Raw genomic sequence first — 16233 nt, 5'->3', positions numbered from 1 at the left:
CCTGTATAGAAATAATGTTATTAACATTGACATTAAATTAGGGAACTCCAAGTCTGGATATGGTTGCTCTGTTGACCCAATTCAGATCAATCGATACAATTGGCAGCATTCCTTCCCACCTTCTAGCATTCTAGCATGTTCATGTTTTTAATTTAAATAAACAAAAGACCGTGGGCTTGTTCTAAAAACAATACTCATACTTTGAAGTGTCGTGCTATTGCAATGCAACATTACTCAGATATATCTTCTTTCAAGAAACAGAAAGCCAAACTCAATCCTGTAGAAATGTATTCAGGCTCAGGGCTACCTAGAGCAGGGAGGTCTACTGATGGTGACCTCCATGCATGGACTCAGGTGGGGAGTCAATGGGGGGTATGTCAGCATTGGTCTAAATATGAGTAAATCCAACCCCGGGATTGCTGAATCCTAAATATGCTCATGCTCTTTACATTCAGATGCCCTTTTTCCTTCCCTTTGCAAAATTCGTGTAAATAAGGTGTTTTGAGCATTTCAATGTGCATCCCAAATCCTCAAATGGGATGTGCTTTGAAATGCACGAAAAAAATCAAAGATCTTATCCTGCCTCTATGCAATGTGCACACAAGAACCAGTGGGTAAAGATCAGGGTATTAGTTGGTGCTGGTATACTGATGCATTGTGGATTAGGTGATGGCTTTCACAGGACAAGACGCCGATACCTTATGTGTCACTAATGACAATCTCACACCCAAATGATCATGTGACCTGCCACACTAACTCATATTTAAATTGTCAAAGTAAGCCCTAATACCTACGTTATTGGATCTTCAAAAATGAATAAATTCACCATGTATAAAAGATATACCATATACTAATGTATAACAATTGAAAAATATCCTTTTAATAAACAATATGAAGATTGCTGACCAACTCAAAAGTGAGTTTCTTCAGGGTTTAAATTCTTCCAATTGACTTCATGTGATTTAGCATGATGCATTAACATGTACCAGAATATCCTAACATTTGACAATGTCATCAATAAAGAGAACACACAAATAAGAAAAAGGAAATAAACACAAACAAGAGAAAAATTTAAAAAAGGAATAATTAGTGCAAATGTCAATCATTAATGTTTTAACACAGATATTAATTTGGGTAATTTCTGATAATCGGTGATATATGACAAAATAATCATACATTCTTCACATATTAATTGATGTGTCGTCAAAGGAGGATTCTTATAATCCATACCTGTGGTCCTCTTACATAAATATTGTGTTGCTACATATATATAGTTGTTTCAAGTTAATAGGTATTTCCTTTCCTGTGTTATTGTTACAATGGAAGTGCTCCTTTGAATTAGAACCCACCAAAGAAATGGTGTTAATTATGGTTACATTTATCTTAGTTATCATCAATGAATAATTTTGATATGTGCATTGATAACTATAAACAGTTTGCTTTCCCTCGTAGTAGGGGCATTTTTCAATAGGAGGAGCAAGTCGATGTTGGGTAAAGATTTAAGCCCCACCATTCCTGGGCTTTACTGCAAGTATTCTATGAAGTTTTAGAAAACCGTAGCTCGTATGTTCCAGACATTGGTCTCTTGTTATCCGGAGGAGGATGCACCATGGTATATGGTTTAAAATACATTTATTGAGTACTGGGGCCTTCACTAAAGCTATCAATACCTTGAAAAATACAAAGACAAGGCTACATGTTGGCATCCCTCCACTTGTAACTGGCTAACTTTCAACTTGTCATTGTGTATAGTGTTAGGGAGTTTTACTAAAGTCTACCTATGGTAGGACTAGAGAAGACTCACTCTTAGATGTACAGGACTCCAACTCTTAGGTTTGGCCTGAACTACCCAAAAGGTTTGGTAGCAATGGATGAGCTGTCAGGCTTAGGGCCTCATCCCAAGTCCGGCTGTAAACAGACGCAATTACTGCTGGGGCACAAGTAGCAGTACAGCTGGGCCGTGCGACGCAATCAGCGCCCTATCACAACCTAGCGTAAACGCGCCCCCAACACAGACAGTAACGCGAATAGCGCCCAGCATTAATATCACCGGAATAAGGGCTACTGCCAAGGAAGCAGCGTTAATATCGCTACCGCCGGCAAACCCCATACTATTAGCGCTGGTGGAAAACTGCATCATCGCCGGAACGGGAAGCATCATGGTGGCCATTTTGAAAAACACAATCCATTGAATAACTCCACTACCTGCAGCCATCGGGTCCTGTTAAGCTGCAAATTTGTCCTATGAGAGGCTATGAGACAAGGGGGCTGAACATCACCTGAGAAAGCCAAAATGTAGTGAGGGGGAGTTTGTGGTCATCACAGATGAGGTAGTGGGGCACTGTGAGGAGCTGTACGGAAGCATGCAAAAGAAGAACAGTGGACAGCGGCAGACAGCAATCTGGAACACCATCGCCCAGAAGTTCACAACAGTTTTCAGTGTACCCCATGATGAAGAGGACTGCCACAAGAGGAGGAACAACCTGAGGGTAAGAGTGCAGGGACTGCTGTCCCAAGACTGCCGTGAGTCCCTGACAACAGGAGGGGGCACTGTCAAGCCACTAGTCCTCACCGCCTGGGAGGAGAAATGTAGTACAAGACTGGACCTCGAGGGGATAGGGGGAGTCGACAGTGCAGAGGCGGGTGCCAGCAACTAGGAGGCAAGAGGTGAGTGACCCCTTTCCCCAACAAATGCATGGACAAATGAAAACCCAGCATAAGAAGCCCCAGTGGACAGGGACAAAAGTCAGCAGACCTCAAAGCTGGGGATACCGTCAGGGCAGAGTTACGTGGTGGCACATCAGCCACCCTCCACAGCAGCCATGGGGCATGACACCATGGGCACCTCTGAGCGTCACAGCAGCAGAAAGGGCAGGCAAGCGAACCAAAGAAATGCCATGTGCACCATACCCCTACTGGTGCATCCTGTGCCAGTGGGATTGAGGTGCGTGAGCAACCATGACACCGCACCGCGGCCACCCCAGCATGAAGCTGTCCCAGTAGGCCTGCCCCATGAAGGCATGATAGACAAGCTACAGGGAAGTACACGTCCCACACACAGACATGTGCCCAGCCTGTCAATCACCATGCACAACAGTACAGCCCTGCTGGCTGCGCAGCATTGCCCCATATAGCCCTGACAGTGCTGTGGAACAAGCCGCCTCCCCAACCCCACCTTGCGAGTGCCACCCCGGGAGGGCATGTGGTCCATGAAGGTCCACAAGCATGCATGTCAGACATAATCAGGCCCAGCAGACACCATGCCCTATCCAAACACAAGCCAATGACCAACAGGCCATGGGTCTCACACCCATCGGCACAAGCAATCGCATGACGGTGGTCCCACCATGCCCATTTCCCCATATGTGTGGGGTCACACTCTGTACTATAGCAATTATATCTTGCATGCCTACACACGAGGGGGAACCATACCTGATGACAGAGGCCTCGGAGGTGGAGGAGGAAGATGCAGGCCCATCAGAGAGTAGTGCTTCAAGGCCCTCAAGGCCTGCCACCACCACCCCACATAGGCGCACATAATCCTCGCCTAGGCACACGGACCGCTGTGCAACGCCTGCAGCCAGCAAAACCAAGACTGCAGGTGGCACCGCAGGCCCTGCACCAACACCAGCAGACACCAGGAGCAGTGCAAGCCAACCTTCACACACACCTGCAACCGTATACATGCACACAGAGCCAACACCTGCTGCCAGTGCCACTGAGGAGCCACACGGGGATACCAGCCGGAGTCAACACCTGCCGAAGGCCTAAACCACCAGGAAGCCCTCCATGCTATCAGCGCCAAGCCACACCAGACCCGGATCTTGGCACTCTATCTGATGGCTCACCTGCATACAGCCCTGGCCCAGTGGAGAGCCCCTCAACCAGACCGCGCAGACCATCACACAGCGTGTTGCTACAAAGGCTGGTGGAAATGGAGCGCAAACAGCGGGAGATGGAGGAGATTGGGCACACTCACTCCGCACACCTGCAGCCCATCAGGGTTGTGCTGCAAATGGTGTGGAACAGAGCCGAGATGAGTGCCAACACGTCCGCCCTGACACTATATGCGTAATGTGTTAGAGAAATGACGGAGGGTGTCTCTGCCCTAGCGAAGTCATCCAGCAGGGCAATGAGCTGCAATGGCAGCAGAACCTGGTGACAGGCTCCGTCCCGTCCACCACACCCACAGAGGGGTCACAGGCAACGACAGTCCCAGCGCCTTCTTTGTACAAAGTCACCAGGGGCAGCATGGGGGGAGCTCTGACTGTGAATGACTCTGGGACACTGGCCGCCATGAGTGGGCATGCTGGGGAGTTGGTGGTGGGAGGAGAGAGGGGGATAGTGTGCTGGGGAGTTGGTGGTGGGGGGACGGTGTGCTGGAGAGTTGATGGTGGGAGGGGGGATAGGGTTCTGGGGAGTTGGTGGTCAGGGGTGGTGTGCTGGGAAGTTGGAGGGGCGATAGTGTGCTGAGGAGTTGGTGATGTTAGGAGGTTGGGGGGATTGTGTGCTGGAGAGTTGGTGGGGGTATGGAGGAGGGAGGATAGTGTGCTGGGGAGTTGGTGGGGGGAGTGGGGATAGTCAATGCAAGGACATTCCTGATTGTGTCATTGTCATGTTTATTGATTGGGGTGGTGTCACACAGTGGTGCATTTCTTGTGCTGTGTCAAAGTGTAAAAGGAAATAGTCTATCAGTCCCCGGCATGTCATTCTGCAATGTATGTATGTATGCATGTATATTCATTGTCCTAGAATACACTTAACAATGTAAATATGTGTACTTTGTTACTAATATTCTTTATCAACATCTGTTGAAGATTAATTCGTCAGAAGATATTTAAAAATACAAAAAATAAATAGCAACTATTAAGCTAACCGCTGATTCAAACTAGCACATGTGGAATGGTTCATATATGTGTGCTAGTGGAGTGCAACCTAATTTATGTGGCACTAGCCTGCCAATTGACTTGAATTTTCAGGGGTGTGGCAGAGTTCATTCACTGTTCAGGCTAACTTGGTCATAGCTATCTTTCGTTGAAAATATTTCATACTGAAATTATAAGTGTGATACAAATATTGTGAATGGGAAGACCATACTCTCTTAGTTTGTGAGCGTGGTTGTAGGCAATCTCTTGCAGTGTTTGGGGATCACGCACAGGGGTCATTAGCAAGGGTAGATGTGGGTATCCGGAATCACCTGCATGGGTGGAGGCACAGGCATTAGTCACGGTGTAAGGTGTGGAAGTGGACTTACACAAGATCAGGTCAATGGAGTACTTGTGCATGCTAATGGGCCTTCATTTCACGGCATGTGTTCATTCATGCAGTGTCACTCGTGCCATGAATTGTTTGTGCTTCACATGCACCCTGTTCCCTTGCAGCATGTTACGTAGGGTGTCTGTCGGTGACATGTCCAGCAGACATGGTGTATGTGTATTCACACTGTGCATGGGGCATGTTGCTGGGTTCCCCGTGGATCCTCCCTGGGCGTCAGGTGGCAATGTGGTGGGGGGGCATTGTGGGCTGGCCGCACATGGGTGCATGGCCGTGGCACTGGCAGGGATGTTGTGCTGTGAGGGATGTTTGGCCATTTCTCTGCATTGCGACATTTAGTGACGTTTGACCATAGGAAGATATCTTTCTGAGTAGCTATATCCAACCGAGTAATCTGAAACTCTATTTCCCATAATAGCTAGTTCGAATATCATGTGACAAGCGCACGCTCAGCACGCTAATATTAAAGACACCGGTTGCGAAGCAACAGGCTTACACAGAAGTGTACCGAGGCGTTTGAATGCTCGCAGAGGTATCGCGCTCAAGAATTGTGTTCTCCTGTTCAATCGGGTAAGTGAAAATAAATAAATAAATACTAACATTAAGATATACCTACAGATACCAATACTGTTTAAAGAACGATCACGGTAGAAGAGATTAGGATTTCGAAGTGCAATCACCGTCCCTTCATTTTTTGAAAATATGGTGAGTACTCTCGACTGTTGTATTTACACAGAAACGTGTACCATCAGTTATGATGAATAGAACCACTCATTGCAAATATGTTATTGACACTACAGGTAACGCTCATCACTAGGAAGAAGGGCCTTAGAAATGAATGTCTTCACATACGTCAGATATTACATCGGAAGTTTCATCCACACATTGGCCACCCGCGTGGTGAGTAATTTATGATAACTCACTCTATCTAACTGAACACCAGAATAAGACACATAGTAATGGTTGTTTATGAATATATTTTAGGAGCTATGTATAAGCATTCAATCAAGATATGATACTACTTCCCTAACAAATGAGAGAGGATGATCGAATTGTTGCCAGGTAACGTGAAATTTAAGTTGCCGGACTTTCACTACTTATGAATTCGAAAGTTAATTTCAATCACTAATTCATACTCAATATACACTCCACAGGTGGTGTACAGTACAACTTGAGAAACTGAACACTGATTCAAATAGTGATGACAATAGATGAAGCTTCCATTAATGAACAACTAAATTGATGAATGTTGAAGGAAATTGTTGGTTATTATGAAAAAGTTTTGTAAGATGTTTTGAATATATGCATACATTCCTGCTCCTGAAGAAGAGAGGTTTACTCTCGAAACGCGTAGAGCTCTGAAGGAAATGTATTTGTTTTGTATTTGATGAGATTGAATTGTGGAAATAAATCATGCACTTGTTTGACTTGTTTTCACCTTGAATTACATACAACATAGACATATGTGGTGTCAAAGCCCCCTGCCTGCTTCTGGAAACCGCCAGGGCAGTAACTCAGGGGGTATTGTGCCCCTCTTCTCTAATACTCACCACATAGCACAGGATAGTCACATTGCCTGCTGACAGGTCAGATCTGGGGTCCAGTTTCCACCCCAATGGCCCCTCAGGGCCCATCAGCCTTAGAAGCTTGGACCCTTCCATACAACATTGTAGTATTAGGCAGACTGGGGAAAGATCTCTGCCTGCCCATTTGAGGGAGCCTTAGGAATTATCAAACCAGACTCAAAACTCCTAAACAAAAAAGAGGAGCTTTCCTTTTAAAGGAGACCGTTCCTCAGCGAGCAGCACAGTTAGAGCATACATTGCTACTCTTGAAGATTTACCCAGCACATTGATGGAGTTATATGCAGAGATCCGCTGAACATGCGACAAGTCACAAGCACCACGTTCAATGGAAATATTTTTTCTTGTCTGGGTCTTCTTGTATTTTCAGGAAATAATGGTTGAAACAGTGTGTTGCAACTTAAAAGAAGACTCATGTAGTCCAGACACAGATCAGCTGTAAGCCACCTAGTTGAAATGTCTTTGTAGGTTTTTTATACATATATACAGTTTCTTTAAGGTTCCAGTAACTCTTGACTATATACATACTGAGGCCACCCACCGGCCATCCTCATACACTCCAGCTAAAGCTCCTAATTGACACATTCAGAACACCCATGCACCACACACTCATCAGCATTCTCCTGAGCTATCAGTCACACACCTGCATCAACATTCGATCGGCATTCATAGATGGCAAGCAGCAAAAGACAACATTCAGCCAGTCACTACATCTGCCTCCCTTCCAAATTACACACAACCATATCCACTCCAGAGGCACATAAACATTCAACTTAGTCACCCTATCTACATACAGGCCAGTGTGCCAATGGACAAACTGATCACATCTCACAACAGAAATTGAGCACTGCACCAATACACTCCAGGTTGTGGAGTTACAACAGGCAGTGGACCACAGGTCAACCAACAACTGGACTAGGATGCACCCGCCAGAGATGTACAGAGGACAGGCCTTCCATCCTAGACAGCCCTAGGTCCAAACTGCCCTAACAAGACCCCAAGTAGTGTCACACAGCCTCCAGTGTTATGCAAGACAAGTCTACCCAACGGCGCACGACACTACAACTGAGTGCCAACTATGCTAAGCACATACCGACCCACAAAAAGAGAAAATACTCAACACAACATATGTACACTTGTGTGTCATTCACATGCACGTACACCTATGTCACAGGGCACCTCATGCCACCGGTCACACCCATGCACATCACCAGACTCTCATATATTCTCCACGCACACACACAGCATGCATCCGTGCACCAGACACTTGTACACCAGTACATCAGTGATTTGCCAGTGGGCATGTCCTCCTGGAGCGGTATCTAACCTAGAAATGTACCAAACAAACAGCATGAAAACTAACAAGAATCCTTTAGTAACCTAACTGCTGTGTTTAAAGCCTAGATAAAAAAATGTACGCTCATTTTAATTTCTATTGTTGTCTGTGGCCAGTTCCTATGGCATGTGCCCATGAATGAACGCATGTTTATCGCAAAACCGTAGGGGCATGTGGTAGGACATTGCAGAGGTAGGGACCTGTTCCCTGAAGTCACAACACTTAACATGGAGTCCATTCACCCCCAACGAAACAGCAGCATTGCAGCAGCTAAACCAAAGTTGGAAAAGTATAACCCAAACACAAATCAATTCTTAGGACAATGTAACAACCTAAGCCCAACCAGAAAGTGGGTGGGCGTAGTGTGATCCAAAAACTGCACTTGTTAAACTAGCCTACCACATACTATGAATCACTTTAAAAACACTCCCTAACCTGGATCACACATGAGTGAAGATATAATAAACAACAACAGTGACTCAGGCAGCGCTCCTGTAGTCTACGCCAGCTTGACCAGAAAAAATTAAGGAGACCCCATGAAAAGTGGACTTTTAGTTACATTCCAGTGGGGGTTTGTAGGTTAACTGGACCCAGGAAAAACAGTACCTAGTACCTTAGCCTTGCATTATTACATTGTTCTGTGTGCCCTATAGCCACATTGTGAAAGTTTGCCTCCTTGAGATGTACTCCTTTAGGTATCTCTCCTCTTTACTCTTGCCCTCCACTTTATCACACCCTCCTTAGTACTATCCCTCCTTCCCTCAGATGTTTCTCACATCCTGATTTCTCACCCCCACCCTAGATCTATTTTCTCTTCTCCACTCCTCCTCATTGTGACCTCCTCTCCTAGCCTCCTTCTCTCATCACTAGCTCCTCCTCCAGCTCCTCCTCCTTCTTTGTGAACCCTTCTCTGCCTAATCACTCCAGCTTCCCTCTCTCCTTGCCAGATACCTCTCCTCCTTCTACTTCCAATAGGTCCCAGTACCTCGGCTGCTTCAACTGTCCACCACCTTCTGGCAATACTCAGTCCATAGAAATGGGCCTGGCCCCACCTACGAAGACCTGATTTGCTTGACTATGTTCAGGTTTGTGGGGCTTTGCATGTGAGGACATGATTGGTAATTCGACTTTGAGCACTTCTTTAATGCCGCTCCACAGGCTTATTCTTTCCCCCTTTGCGGGGCAATGGGCAGAGTCTTTACATTGACCGAACATTATCTTTGATTTCCCGTTCATGTACAGGACTTTGAAAATGTTAAGCTTTTTGTCCCCAGGACATACACACAGGACTTCTTAACCACACACTCCCCTTTCTCCAACAGATGCATTTGGGGGGCAAGACGACACAGGCGGATCATGTTCTGTTAGATGTTCCAAATTACAAGGGCCCTTTAAAGGGGCAGTATCATGAAAGGGCGTATTATGAAAAGCTCCTGACATATCACATTGGCAATGTGAGCAAAGCCCGGGATCCACCATGCACCACCATCAGGCGCAGCATTGTGTAGCAGGTGACGCCACCCACCCCATGGCTTCCCAACCTTTCACACCAACCGCCAGGCAGGGGACTGCATCAAGGAGCTTAGATGTTATTGTTGACAACTAACATTCACTAGACCTACATGTCAGAGTGAGCTCATCCTCATTCATGATCTAGAGTTGCTTTAAAAAGAAAAATAAATAAATATCAAGAAGCATTGACAAATAGATACATCCTCATCTGTGTCAGAGTGCATAGGAGGCTAAGCAGAGTGGTGGTGCACAAAAGGAGGGGTTGTTTTACTCATTATGCCTTCACTCTTTCTAAGAATGTCCTTAAAAGGTTTCCTTGCACGAGTGTCAGCCTTCCCCAAACCAAGATAGAGGGAAGAGCCTGGAATCCTGAGAGAATAGAGCGATGGTACTGCATTATTCAGAATAATACAGATTAACAGTTGGTGCCTTTAATTCCTGAGTTCTATGAGCCCAGGTCCCTTCCAGTCTGTTCAGTGATTTCAGGGTCTCATAGGGCCATGTCTGCTCTGGGGAAATATTTGAATGGTCTATGAAGGATAGGGTTATGGCAATTGTGAAAGACTAACTGAATCTGCTGAAGTTAGCACTTATTTACTCAGCGGACACTCACCTTACCTTTATAACACCAGCAAGGCTAGGCATCGCCCGGATCCCATAGTTAATTCTCAGCAATAGGTAAAGAGTAATGCCAAAGGCCGTTTAGGGTCCGTCCGAGATAATTCTTCTGTGCACATGGGTCAAATAAATTCCATACACAGTGAGAAGCTGATCTCCTGGACTGGCCGGAAACAGTGTTTCACTGACTCTGATCTGAGAAGAAAGACACAACCCAGGTGTTGGGAATAGGAGCCGTTGCACCTGCAACAGATAGCTGCAACGTTGGAAACTGCCCTGCCGTTTGCGACAAGGACTACATTGTCCAAGACCCCATTGTCGCTGGATTCTCACTGGATTCTAGCTCAAGCATAAAGCGTGACCATGCTAGATTCCGTAGGTTGGGATCAAATGAAATGTATGAACTGTTGACAAGTATTATCTTACCTAGCAATAGTTTACAATAAGTCCTGTAATGATTATCTAGACTTTTTGAATACATGATTCTCTGCCCTCTCCTGGGTTTCCGACTTGGCCTGTGTTATTTGGATTGCCTTACAGATCTTCTTGCAGGCGTGTGATTCTCCTGTGCATTGACCTGTGACTGTATTCTGGACTGCCTTTGTATCTCTCTGTTTGACATGGTACCCATTGAGTTCTTCCTTTGACCCATCCTTGGAGTTGCAAGTTGGAATTCTTCCTTTCCCTCTGGCTCCTGGTTCTCTCATCCTGTTTCTTGACACTATCAATTTGGAACTCCTTCCTGACCCCATTCGCCCCTTTTGGAACTGAAGTGGACATGATGCTCCATAGCCCGGAATCTCCACACTATTTGGCAGTGTCCTTGGGCCACCTGGGCAGGTCCCTGTATGTTTTATTAAGGTTGTTCTTTTATGTTTTCTGGCCTTGTCCTGCCAAGGGTATGGATTAAGGTCTATTGAATTCCATCAAGGTAGCAAATCTTCCTTCTCCAACCACAATTCCTCAGGTAGTAACTATCACTGTTTAAGGACCATAGAGAGGGTAGGGGGTGTCCTTAAGGACCAATCCCAGATTGTTGTGTACTTGCCTTTCAAGCTCATGGAGAAAGGAGAAACACTCCCCGCTGCACTAGATATATCACAATGAGCCAGGCAAGGACTTCAGGAGCAGGAGGATATAAGACAAGTTCAGTACTCAGAAGGTAATGCTGACAAGGAGCAAATCAGCCACGACAACAACCAAACTAAAATAATCTGTAAATGAAAATGTTTAGAATTCAGGGAAAGTTAGGGAAACATAGTTATGCTTTCAGAAAAAAACGCAGAACAAACCAAACCATAATTTAAGTGAACTGCATTTGGAAGAGTAGAGCAATATTCAAGCAGGTGGGGATAGTAAGCCTAGAGTCCCTTCAGGTGTTGCTAGCAATCCTTTATGCAGAAAACAGGGAATACAAGGAGCCTATACTGTTATCAGAGCACTCTGTTCTTACTCTCCAGGCACACAGTGGAGAAATGTAGGTAGATTGTATTTCTACTGAGTTAAATAAGCTGAAAGGAACTAGTGGGGAAGAGAGTCTTGCCATATTATCACTTGTGTCTCGCAGATCTCAGAGGGTGACGAAGAGATCCTGTTTTCTTATTCTTTTTTTTTCCTTTAAAAAAAAATTTGTTTTGTGATACTGGTTGCTCTAAGACAACCTTACACAATAATATACAGATACATAATAAAACCATTTCAAAATTCATCAAATGAATCCAAATGTATACAAGCTAAAATGATATCAAATGTATCGACTTCATCAAATGAACTAATTCATCAACTTCAAACAAAGAGGCACTATGTCAAATTCATCAAGTCATCAAATTCAGATACATGACTCCATATATGTCTGGCGTCTGTGACTTTTTAAAATGATAAATACATACTATTTGATTAATGATTGAAAAGGAATGTCACTTTAAAATTCAACGCTACTTTAGCTTTATCAGACTTGATGTAGCTAATGTTTCCTCTCCACTGAAGATTTGTGTAAAAAATTGGTCAACATTGAACACTTCAAAATTGTAAATTTAACGGCTGAGGTATAGGGTTCTCATTTTTGTAAGTGCAAAGCAGAATAGCACAATGTGTTCTCTATTTTGTACCACTTTTGGGTCATTACATAGGGCACAGCCTAATTCCCTTTCCTTGAATTGCGATCTAACATGACAGATCTCGCTAGTACGGTGAAGGTTCAGATGATATCGCAGAAACTGCATAGCCCAAAATGCATTTGGGAATTTTCCTTGGTATTTTGGGATTCTCCCCAGTGGCTTATCCAAGGGTGATAGACTATAGAACAATTTACATTGTCTCATGGTTGCCATTGTGTCTATCCAATCTGTTCTTAACAGAGCCTTCCTAACTTCATTGGCGACCTCACCAAGTCATCAATTGTCAACTCCAGAACAGCCAGGATGTCTTCCACTCTCCTCTTTAACCTGGCGGCAGCCTTATGTCTCCCTGATTGTAGGACACTCGCCAGGTCTGCATAGAGAGAGTGTTTTAAGGGCACCAAACACTTTCGATATAGTGATACAATTCTTTGGTCCACCAGGCATTTGAGAGAAGTTAGTCCTAACTCAAACCTTAGTGAGGCCATGGGCACACATTCTGGAAGCCCTAGCGCCCGCTTCCATATTCTGGACTCAGTCTTGTCAAATGGAAGCAAGCGCAATTTATCATTAAGTTCTACACCATATAAGAGTCATGATATGATCTTCATTTTATAAAAGTATAGTAGGGGTTGCATGGAAAATTCACAATATGTGTATCTGATTTTCTTCATCTATGCGCCTGCTTGGACAGCTTTCCTCAATAGACCTTTCAGCGTAGCTTCACTATTATCCTGTGTACTTAAGAGGAATCCTAAGTAAATCATAGATACAGAGGGGCATCAACTCTTGCTCTCCCATATGTGATTTAAAACTCATTTTTGTTTTCCTATTATGTATGAATCTTATAATCTTAGTTTTATTTGTGTCGATACATAGTTTGTTCACCTGGGACTATTCCAATATATAATCTAGTTGTCTCTGCAGGCCCACCTGAGTCCTGTTCATCAACACTAGATCATCGGCATAGGTCAGATAAGTATTATCAAACTTAGAATTCTGGGTGGTGAGAATAGAGTTCCCGCCAGGAATTCCCCCAAGTCAGACAAATACAGGTTGAATGGGGATGCGGCCAGTACACCCCCCCGACAGAGGCCCCTGTATGTTAAAAAGGCTTTTGAAACATCACTCAGCCCATTCAGCCTAACTCGCAATGTAGTCTGATCATGGAGATGGATCAAAATCCCCAATAAGTGATCTGGGGTCTGCCAGTCCCTTAACTTGAGCCACAGTAGATTCTGAGTAATACAGTCAAAAGCTTGCGTAAAGTTGATTGCAGCCAGCTATAAAGGCATGTTTCCTGGACTAAGGGCCTCTTCTCTCAACCATCCCACCACCAGTCCATTAAGATCAGCACCCATCCCACTATGAAAGCCTGTCTGAAATGTCTACAACCGCCCAGTTTCTGCCACCCACTTCTTCAGATCCTTTATCTATAAGGGCTATAGGTTGATAGTTCGCTGAGCTTAATCTATCCCCCTTTTTATATATTGGGACAATGGTGGGCGTATGCCATATGGTTGCTGTCTTGCTATCTTACAACACAGCTCTGAAAAGCTTAGATGATATCCTAGCCCACATCTCAGGGGCCAGTTTGAAGAGTGTGTCCGATAGTCCATTTTGTCCTGCTGCTCTGGAGTTGGAGGCCCTCTTAATCAGATTTTCAATATCTTCCACAACCATATTCAATCTCCACTCATGATCAGACATTATGCTCTTTAGTAGGCCATCTGGTTGCCATCAACCTTTGCAAAATGTCTGACCCACACCCTCTCGGCTATAGGATTGCTCCGAAAGGAGCGCTGCATTTTTTGCATTGAGTTTATCAAATCCGAGAAGCTCCTACAATATTTTTTGGTGATTATTTCTAACATTTCTCATCCCTCAATTTGTGCTAAGTACACTTTATAGCTCCTCAACCAGTTTTTAAATCGCTGTTTGCTTAATACAGGCTCGATATACTTGCTCATTTTCACTTCTCCCTTTTAAGCAACACATTTCTCTTCTAAGCTCGTTTCTTTTTTGTTTGTATCACAATATCAAAGGGATGGAACCCCCAACATTCCCCATTTTTATTCCCTGTTGGTGTCTTCTTGAATTTATCTAAGAAGGCATCAAAGGTACAAGGGGTCAAATAAGCAACCCTTTGTCCTTCCGATGAGGTTTGAAGGAATTGTTGTACTCGGCTATTAAAACCGTTCAGATTCTCTACATACTTTGAGAATCTATTACCAGCTGGGTTAGCTATAAGCCCACTCATTCCAGGGCCATTGACCCTTTGTATATGGACCTTAATTTTGACTGACAATTGCATATGGTCGCTCACATCATTCTCATCAACAGTCATCTCTTCACATATCTCAAATATGTGATGTTACTATATAGTCCAAATGAGCTAAGACCTTATCGGATCTCCACGTTGGCTTGGGTGGAATGTCTCCCAATATAGCCCCATTTAGAATTCTTGGGTTCCAAATGGAAAAAAAACTCCACCCATGCTTTACCGTCCATGCTAGATTTCAAATTTCTGTGGCAATTATGTCCCTCCTCATTTTATCTCGCAATCATGCAATCTGAGTTTTAATCTCCAGCTACTATAATATGAAATCCTTCATGTAGACAAGAGAAGGTTTCCCATATTTCCCCAAATTTTTCGCAGACAGTATCCACCGCTACTTGTGATGGACTATAGTAGATATTTAGCAATAAGAGGGGCTGCTGTTGACATATCCCTTTTACTTTCACCTTTACTGCTAATAACCCCTACCATTTGTCACTGAGGATTTCAAATTTCAACAACTCAGAAGACCTTATCATGATTACAAGCCCACCTGAGGGTATACCCATGAGCACTTTAACAGCCATTTGTTGGAATACTCTGAAACCATCCACAATTAATGGGTCACACAGCCAAGTCTCCTGGAGAAACAGAATGTTATATATTATTTTTAATTATTCTTGTCCTCAGAAACCATAAAACTGTTGAAGCCTTGAGTATTCCAACTCAAAAATGGTATTGTGTCCAATTGTGTATATTGTACTAAAGCTCTGTTGTGACCCCCCCCCCCTCGATTCTGTGTCTATTCTTCCCGTGGAGTCCTATGTGGGTAGCCCATGTATCCTTGCATTTGATCATGGCTCAGGATCAAGGGGTTATTATGGAACACAGTTAGTTTAAACCCTAGTTCCAAGAGTGCTTCTGCATGAATACATAATAGCGAAGTTATCGCTGGTGAGGAAAGCTCAATCAGAGCCCAGTTTTATAAACTTCAATTTCGGCAGTTCCACACACAAGAGATCACTATTGCCAATTGAGGATAGCCAAGAAATTTTCTTCCACAGGCAAGCAAACAAGATTGATTAAGGAATGGACTTTCCATCTTAGGCTATAGTTCCTCTACTTTAATCAAGTTGGTCAAAACAACAAAATAACTAGGATCAAAAGAGGGACAAGGCCAATTATTGCAATTCCTTTCCTTTGTCTTGCTGTTGTTATAGCAAGTTGGTGATGGCCGCAGTGCAATATTAGAGGTTTGTCGGTTTACACAGATATTATTGTACGCACCGAATACATTGTTATGCCTCAGTTAGTAGCAAAATGTTTCTCATGATCAATGTCATGATCCATAGTATTTTTTCCTAGCTATTTGTCCAAAGGCCCTCTTGGTTCCACTTGTTTGATGGTTCCATTTACCAAGTTTTTGGTTATTACTAAATTTTGGCCCGAAGCGGCAAGAACCATCTGTTCCCTGGTCCTAATGTCGTTATCTCCAAAGGTCACTTTTGAGAACTC

At 44.1% G+C, this 16233-nt stretch overlaps 1 protein-coding gene and 1 long non-coding RNA gene across 6 annotated transcripts in view; one reads left to right on the top strand and one right to left on the bottom strand.

The window, feature by feature from the left end:
- LOC138488027 (uncharacterized) overlaps positions 1–6701 on the top strand; it is an 80863-nt gene extending 74162 nt beyond the window's left edge. For both annotated transcript variants that reach the window (XR_011274577.1, XR_011274578.1), the window contains 4 exons: positions 5893–5979; positions 6075–6174; positions 6259–6336; positions 6429–6701. This is a non-coding gene — a long non-coding RNA (uncharacterized lncRNA). The remainder of the gene's footprint in view (positions 1–5892; positions 5980–6074; positions 6175–6258; positions 6337–6428) is intronic.
- Positions 1–16233, bottom strand: part of CLIP2 (CAP-Gly domain containing linker protein 2) — a 705753-nt gene that overhangs the window by 54761 nt on the left and 634759 nt on the right. The window lies entirely within an intron of this gene.

This window comes from Ambystoma mexicanum, chromosome 9, assembly GCF_040938575.1.
Source record: "Ambystoma mexicanum isolate Mex_15411 chromosome 9, UKY_AmexF1_1, whole genome shotgun sequence".
Lineage (NCBI taxonomy): Eukaryota > Metazoa > Chordata > Amphibia > Caudata > Ambystomatidae > Ambystoma > Ambystoma mexicanum.
Note: the sequence above shows the minus strand (reverse complement) of the source record. Positions and strands in the feature narration are given on the sequence as shown.